General features: G+C 41.4%; 1 pseudogene; it reads left to right on the forward strand.

Annotated features, from left to right (window-relative positions):
* Positions 1–6,122: 6,122 nt before the first annotated feature.
* Positions 6,123–7,701, forward strand: LOC119534975 (annotated as a pseudogene).
* Positions 7,702–8,360: the final 659 nt, after the last annotated feature.

An 8,360-nucleotide genomic window follows, 5' to 3' on the forward strand; every position in this document is an offset into this window, starting at 1 on the left:
AACCAAATAAATCCCCTTTATAAAAGCCAATCCATTTCTGGTATTTTGCATAACAGCAGCATTAGCAAACTGGAACAGATCATTAGGGACACTCTTGCTGGACTATTTCATCTGGGGACCTTGAAGTACAATAAATGTAGGCCTTTTCTCTTGGAATAGTCAATTTCTCCAGAAATGTGTCCTACAAACAACTGGCAGGACAATTCCTTTCTGGAAAAACTGGCCCACCCAAGGGAAAAAAAGGACTCTTTGGGGTTCTCTTTGCCTATGCTACTGAGCTATGAGAAACAAAAAGGGCAGATGATCAAACAACCTGACCCAACCTACAAGATTTACATAGGGTAACTAGCCTTTGGACAGTGGTTCTCAAACTTCAGCAGCATCAGAATCAGCTGGAGGGCTTATTAAAACCAAAGTCTGCTGGTTCCACCCCAAAGATTCTGTTTCAGTAGCTGGAAGTATAGTCTGAAAATTTGCATTTCTAACATTTCCCAGGTGATACTTGTGCTGCTGATCAGGAGACCACACAGTGAGAACCACTGCCCTAGAGGCTAAATTTATCCAAAGATCATCAGGCATAGAAGTAGCAAAGGACTTCAAGCTATACCTTTCAAGACAGTCTGAGTTTACATTTGTTGAAATACTTATTTGATTATGGTTTTAGGTGATACTTTGAGATTCAGACTGAGAGCTAATTTTTAAATTGTACATTTTGTATTTATCTCTGCATTCATTCAACCTTTTATTGATCAATAAGGTGAAGGATAGTGTAGGGTTGTCCAAGTCAGAGGGAATAACAGGATAAATTGCAAGGAGAAGGGAAAGAATGAGGTAGTTTTAGGGAACTGCATGTGTCCAGTATGGCTGAATTATATGGACCTTGTTGACTGGTTATGGAAGCAAAGGTGGAGAGGAAACTGGCAATAAGAAGTAGCTGGACATTTTTAAGATTTGACAAGATCAGAGCTGTGTTTTAGGAGGATAAACCATGTGGTGAAGTATGAAGTGCATGGAGGTACAAACACATAGGAAAACACACATTAAGGGGGAAGTATAATAGAGTTAATAGGGTTCAAGAAGGGGAGGAAAATTGTGATTAGAAAGAATGAAATCGATGTGAGAAACAATAAGCGTGCAGATTCCAGAGCGGGGCTTGGCACCCAGCTTTTTGCTTTACTAGTTGCATGGGCTTAGAAGAATTCAAGAAACACTTTTCTTATATAAAAATTGAAATAATCATAGTACCTACCTGTGATGGTTTGAAGCTGTATGTACCTCAGAAAAACATGTTATTAAAGTTAATCCATTCCTGTGGGTGCAAACCCCTGTAAGTAGGACCTTTAGATGAGGATCCTTCATTTAAGGTGTGACCCTGAGACCCAGAAAGGAAGGGAGAGACCATCAGACATCGCCGTGTGCCTTGCCATGTGGCAGAGGAGCCACGGATTGCCAGCAGCCAGTCTTTGGGATGAAAGAATCACCTTGGTAATGCCTTGATTTGGACATTTTCCTGGCCTCAAAACTTTGAGTAAATAAATTCCCATTGCTTAAGCCAAACCATTTCATGGTATTTGCTTTGAGCAGCCTAGCAAACTGAAACACTACTTCATAAGGTTGTTGGAAAATTAGAGGAAATGAAACATTGTTCCTGTAATGTTTAACACAGGTTCTGTGTACCTAATACAGGAAGCATTCAAAAATACTCTTTACATGTGTGTGTGTGTGTGTGTGTGTGTGTATGTGTGTGTGTGTATGTAAATTACATAGAGCAATTGTTTTAATTAATACTTTAATAACCTAGCAACAGTCTAGATATGACATTAAAGGAAAAGGAGAATCCAAGCTTAGGTGACATGGATAAAATAGTACCATTAACAAAAATAACAAAATCATGAAGGAAAGCTGGTTTGGGATAGGACGCAAAGAAGGATTATGAAGGTTCACTTTTGGAACATGCTAGGTTTGCCTTACTAAATGGATGCCCAGGGAGAAAATTTAGGTGGTCAGAAATGAAAGATTAATAATGCATGATGTGGGTTATACACTTCGGATGGATTGTGTGGTGTGTGAATAAAACTGCTTTAAAAAAATGCATGATAAAACAATTTGGGGAGGGGAACAACACTTAAATGTGAAATTAACTTCAATGAAATCATCAAAATTTTAATATATGAATATGTATATTTCTATTATGCACAACATTAAGCAAAAATAAAGATTTTTGTGAAATAGATGGAGAAAATAGTGTATGTTACAGTCAATTATGCCAGCACTTATATTAGTTAAAATATATTCAATCATATCATAAAAAATTATAATGCATTCATTATGTTTTCATCTCTGCAGTACTTCAAATTACTCCCTTAAAAGTGGGCAAAAGTACTATTTATTGAAATAATATTAACTTATTAATACTGAATTATCAAAGAAGTGAGGAATCATGGTCATACATATATATATATATATATATAACTAATTAGAGTTGATCAATTACCTATTACCGGCCAGACTCTGTGCAGCACTTAACATTGCGTCTCCCTCAGAATATTCCAATAGGATAGGCATTTCTATCTCAATTTATAGATGAGGCAATTCCCTTGAGGACACATAGCTAGTAAGGATCCGCTTTGATCTGAACCCAAATTCTATGTGATTTTGATAACACATAGGTATGCAGAATAATAACTAGAAAGGATTTTTTTTCTCTGCAAGAGTTATCAAAATTAGGTATTTCTATTGGTTAGACATGTCTTCACATCCTGTAGCTACAGATTTTCTATTCTTTCTGGGTTTTTCTCAGTCACAGAGGAAATTGTAATAAAAATTCTCTCATGGTAAGACACTTAATTTTACTTCAGCTACTGTCTCCTCCCACTCTCTATAAAAAGTTTATGTGCCACAGACCGTAAAGAATACAGCTGAAGACAGAGACTCACAGGCCAGAGCTGAGGTAATCTCTGCTCTGCAAACACTCTTCCTATACGACATCTGAGGAAAAGCACAATAAGGCTTTTCAGACATCTGTTTTTGAGGTTACAAAAACCAAAAACATCTACAGAATTCAAATAGCTTTGAAAACTTTAACACAGTCAGCCATATTGGAAACTAACACCAGTCAAAATACATTATCTTAAAGAGACATATTCTTCGTTCATATTTTATTTGCATAATTATTCTGTTATCCATTAGTCTAGCACTGAGTAAATTTACTATGTCTTGGGACATGTTTTAGAGTTAAAACAACATTATAAATTGAAGTAGATTGCATATTTATTGTCCCTTCACATTTTCAGGCTTTGACAAGAGCTGGGGTAAAAGCCTTTGAAGATGGTCCAGAATCCTGCAAAAGAAAGGATTGTGTCAGGGAATCAGCCCCTTGAGGTGGTGAAGTCCCTGGCTGTTCCGTGGCTGGAACATAAGTTGGCAGTGGGAGGGCAGGCAGATGATCACTTACAGAGCGCTATAAAAAGTGGCTGAAAAGCTACCCCAACAAGAACCTAATTTGTTCCTGTTCAACGATCTCTCATAGGTCAAACCGTTTCTTTCATATAGGTGAAATGTTACAAATGGCATCTACATTTCTGAAAAACTCATTCCATACGACAAAAATGCCAGAAGAAAAATTACAAAAATAATGCACAAATATATGCTTTTAAAATACTTATTAAGGAAAAACAAATAGAGGATAAAAGCCACTGTAAAATTACTCCATATGGGAGATTATTAAGAAATGGCAAAACCTACTTAAAAGGCAAATCCAGTGAAGTTGGAAGTGCATTTTCCTTCAGTAACAATAAGCTCTCTTTTGGGAAACGCAGACATTTCTCTTTGCACCAGGATCAAAATTAGGTGCTTTTCAATTTCTTATTAAAAACTTGGAAAGCCCTTGGTTGGTAAATGCTAGAGACAGACTCGGCTGTAATATTTGCGGTACACATACTATGTGTCTGAATATTTTAAAGTTATAAATCAAGCTGCAGCCAATGGCCCTGCCCGGTTCTCAGCTGGGGTCCCAGAAGCCTGCTCCTGTGCTCACCCTCACAGCCAAGGCTCAAGGGGAGGAATATTGCTCTCCCAGGGCCACACAGCTCCCTGGGCCTGAACCACAACTGGGATCTGGGGGAACAGGACAAGGCAGAGGTTGGTCCAGGGTCCAGGGTACCTGGGCAGTCACTGGACTTGTTGGAGCCCAGAGTGGGGCTGTCCCAGTCAGCTCCCCAGGGGTGAGAGTGGGCAGGGACTCTTCCCTCTCTCCCTACCTTTTCAACTCGGAATTTACAAGCAGTTCTAATTACTTCCAAATACCACATCACCCCAGCAGCGGGAGAGATGGAATTCAGTTATTGGGGGAACACAGTCTGACGAAACACCCACTTTGGGTGATTTGGGGGCACCCCTTTCCCTTTGCCTCAGGGCAGAGGCTGTGGTTTTTGGTTTTTTTTTCCCCCCTTTTTTTTCCCCTCCACTCTGCCCCATACACCAGTTTCTCTCAGTCCAGAATACTCTGTCCAGGGAGATTCCCTTAGAATCAAACATCTCTTGCAAATAATTCTGATTGTTTGCCCAATCTTTAAAAGATCAAAAAGAATAAAGAAAATAATCTGTATTGTTGTTCAAGATACGTGTAGGACCCTCTATTGCACAGGGCCCAGCTCAGGGGCTTTTCTCGGCAGGGTCTCAAGGCAGAAGAGACTACAGGAGACTCAACTTGCTCACACGTTTTAACGTTAACCTCATCACTTTTCTCCAGTGAAAGAGAGTTTACTGATTCAATCACATCTGCAAGAGAAACTTCTAATTGTCAAATTAACATTTCAATTAGAGTTTTATTGCTTCTCATTATACAGCAATTGGTATAAAGCCTTTCAGATATTGAAAGCCAGAGTATTTTATCACCCCTTATGGTTAGATTGAGCTTTGCTCAGAACATAATTTGTCTACTCAAAATCTCCTTTCCATAAAGACTCGCCCCTCTCCACCCCACATTGTTTTCTAGGGGATGGTCAGTCATGAGACCTTATTTGGGCTCTGACTTCAGTGTTGGGAAGGTGTCTTAGAATTGGATAATCCAAGTATTTCATCTCTTGATAACACGATTAGTTCATAACAAACCAGGCTCAGAGTCCAGGAATTCTGAGACAGCAGTTGGGAAAAGCTCTCTTTCTCAGATCAAGTGTATGTAGGGTTAAGACTGTCCATAGCCACCTTCCCGCTTCATGGAAATCACCTCTCTGAAACTGAAGCCAATCGGAAGCATGAAGATAGAAGTCCTAAGGAAAATTTTTGAATCTCTAAATCCAGCTGTGCCCAGTTGCCAAGGTCAGTAATTCCCTTGATTTGGTTTAAATTAGCTTGAATTATGTTTCTGTCACTTGCAACAAAGAATGACCTGAATAAAAGAAGTTCATTCTGAAAGTTTACATTATGGCCACAACAATTTCATCTGATCCCAAGGAAATCCACCTTATCTCACATAGGTACACCATTTTTAAAACTAAAGCTGTTTTCTTCCCCACATCAAATCTGCTTTTCTTCCTGTATTCCATACCACCAGTCAAAACAAACAAACAAACAAAAAATTTCCTCTGAAGCCCCACTTCCCTTCCATCACTAAGTCTTGCCTTACTTTCTTCTGAATGTCCTTGAACCCGTTCTCACTCTGCTCTTCTGTGTTACCGCTTATTCCACAATCAGTATTTCTTGCGCGAATGGCTGCAATAACCTTTTCTCATCTGGTTTCCCCTACTTCTAGTTTTGCCCACTTCCAAACTATTTTTCACATTGTTGCCAGAGTGGAATTTCTGAAACTTACATTTAAACTGTGACCTCTCACATTAGTAGCTTCAGTAGCTTATCACTGCCTAAAAGCTTCAATTCTATAGCAAGGGATAATCAGCTCCTTTACAATTTGGCGTCAGCCTGAACATTTCTAAACTCTTCTCCTACTACTACTGAATGAACAACCTGTGGTCCAACCATAATAAATTACTCCAACATACTAATCTGTTTGCACATGCTCTTTTCTCTTTACTTGGAATATTTCCAACAACCGTCCCCCAGTAGAAAATGGATATACGCCCTTCAAGACTCAATCAAGTCTCAGTCTCCAACTGTACTGCGCCATGTTGGGGCTTGTGGGTGGTGTGGCCTCCGCCTTGGCCTTGGGGGCCCTGCAGGGACTCAGCCCTTCAACATCCTACCCCAAGCCGAGCTCTTGGTGCGGGCCGTCCCAGCAGCGCTGCAGCCTGCGAGAGACTATGCGGCGCAAGCATCTCCTTCGCCAAAGGCAGGCACTGCCGCCACTGGGCGCCTTGTGGCGGTCATCAGTGCAGTGGTGGATGTCCAGTTTGATGAGGGCCTGCCGCCCATTCTAAACGCCCTGGAAGTTCAAGGCTGTGAGACCAGGCTGGTTTTGGAGGTGGCCCAGCATTTGGGTGAGAGCACACTGAGGACCATTGCTATGGATGGTACTGAGGGCTTGGTTAGAGGTCAGAAAGTCCCGGATTCTAGTGCACCAATCAAAATTCCTGTTGGTCCTGAGATCTTGAGCAGAATCATGAATGTCATTGGAGAACCTATTGATGAGAGAAGTCCCATCAAAACCAATTTGCTGCTGTTCATGCTGAGGCTCCTGAGTTCATGGAGATGAGTACTGAGCAGGAAATTCTGGTTACTGACATCAAGTTTGTGGTTCTGCTAGCTCCCTTTGCCAAGGGTGGCAAGATTAGACTTGGTACTGGAGTCGGTAGGACAGTACTGATCATGGAGCTAATCAACAACGTTGCCAAAGCCCACGGTTGCTACTCTGTGTTTGCTGGTGTTGGTGGGAGGACCCGGGAGGGCAATGACTTGTGCCATAAAATGATTGAGTCTGGTGTTATCAACTTAAAAGATGCTACCTCCAAGGTAGCACTGGTGTACAGTCAAATGAATGAACCACCTGGTGCCGGTGCCCAGGTAGCTCTGACTGGACTGACTGTAGCTGAATACTTCAGAGATCAAGAAGGTCAAGGTGTACTGCTGTTCATTGATACCATCTTTCGCTTCACCCAGGCTGGCTCAGAGGTATCTGCCTTATTGGGCAGAATCCCCTCTGCTGTGGGCTATCAGCCTACCCTGGCCACTGACATGGGTACCATGCAGAAAAGAATTACCACCACCAAGAAGGGATCTATCACCTCTGTACAGGCTATCTATGTGCCTGCAGAAGACCTGACTGACCCTGCACCTGCTGCTACCTTTGCCCATTTGAATGCTACCACTGTGCTGTCCCATGCTATTGCTGAGCTGAGTATCTATCCAGCTGTGGATCCTCTAGACTCCACCTCTCGCAGCATGGATCCCAACATTGTTGGCAGTGAACATTATGATGTTGCCGTGGGGTGCAAAAGATCTTACAGGACTACAAATCCCTTCAGGACATCATTGCAATCTTAGGTATGGATGAACTTTCTGAGGAAGACAAGTTGACTGTGTCCCGTGCACGGAAAATACAGCGTTTCTTGTCTCAGCCATTCCAGGTTGCTGAGGTTTTCACTGGTCATTTGGGGAAGCTGGTATCTCTGAACGAGACCATCAAAGGATTCCAGCAGATTTTGGCAGGTGGCTATGACCATCTCCCAGAACAAGCCTTCTGTATGGGGGGGCTCCATTGAAGAGGCTGTGACAAAAGTGGATAAGCGGGCTGAAGAGCATTCATGAGGGGTCTTTTTGGCAAATTAAAACACTTGTGCACCGTGCTGAACCATCTCCTTGACCCAAATCCAGAAAGCTTCAGTTTTCTGTGTAGGTCACACAAGAGCCTTGATTGAAGATGTATTCTATCTGAAGAGTATTTAAGATTTCCAATAAAATATACATCCCTCAAAAAAAAAAAAAAAAAGACTCAATCAAGACTTGCTTCCTTCTCTTGGATTTGGTCTTGCAATGCTCTGTGGAACCTGGAAACCTCAAATCCTTCCACTGAATTTATTATCCTTATTGTTAGTTCACTTACAGAATCAGTATCATGTGATCTCAGAGAAACAAGAGGTAGTGGAAATGTGTTCAAGTATTTCTCTGGAAAGAGACAATAGTTATTTTCTGCTGTTCCTGAAGTAAAGACATGCAAAATCTTAGATCTCTCGATCATATACCTTGCCTGACTCAATATAACCATGGATTACACACTTGTGGTCCCATAATACAATCCCTAAATATCCACTGGTACTTGCTGAAATCATAGGGGGCCCTCCATGTTGTGTATGACCTGCTCACTTCGGTATAGCTTTTTGCCTGGGACCTAACTTGCATTGTGTCCCTGCCACTCTGAATTAGGGATTTGCCTATGGTTTCACTCATTTCTTGCTTTGGGCATTTCC

This window comes from Choloepus didactylus, chromosome 5 (genome assembly GCF_015220235.1).
Source record: "Choloepus didactylus isolate mChoDid1 chromosome 5, mChoDid1.pri, whole genome shotgun sequence".
NCBI lineage: Eukaryota > Metazoa > Chordata > Mammalia > Pilosa > Megalonychidae > Choloepus > Choloepus didactylus.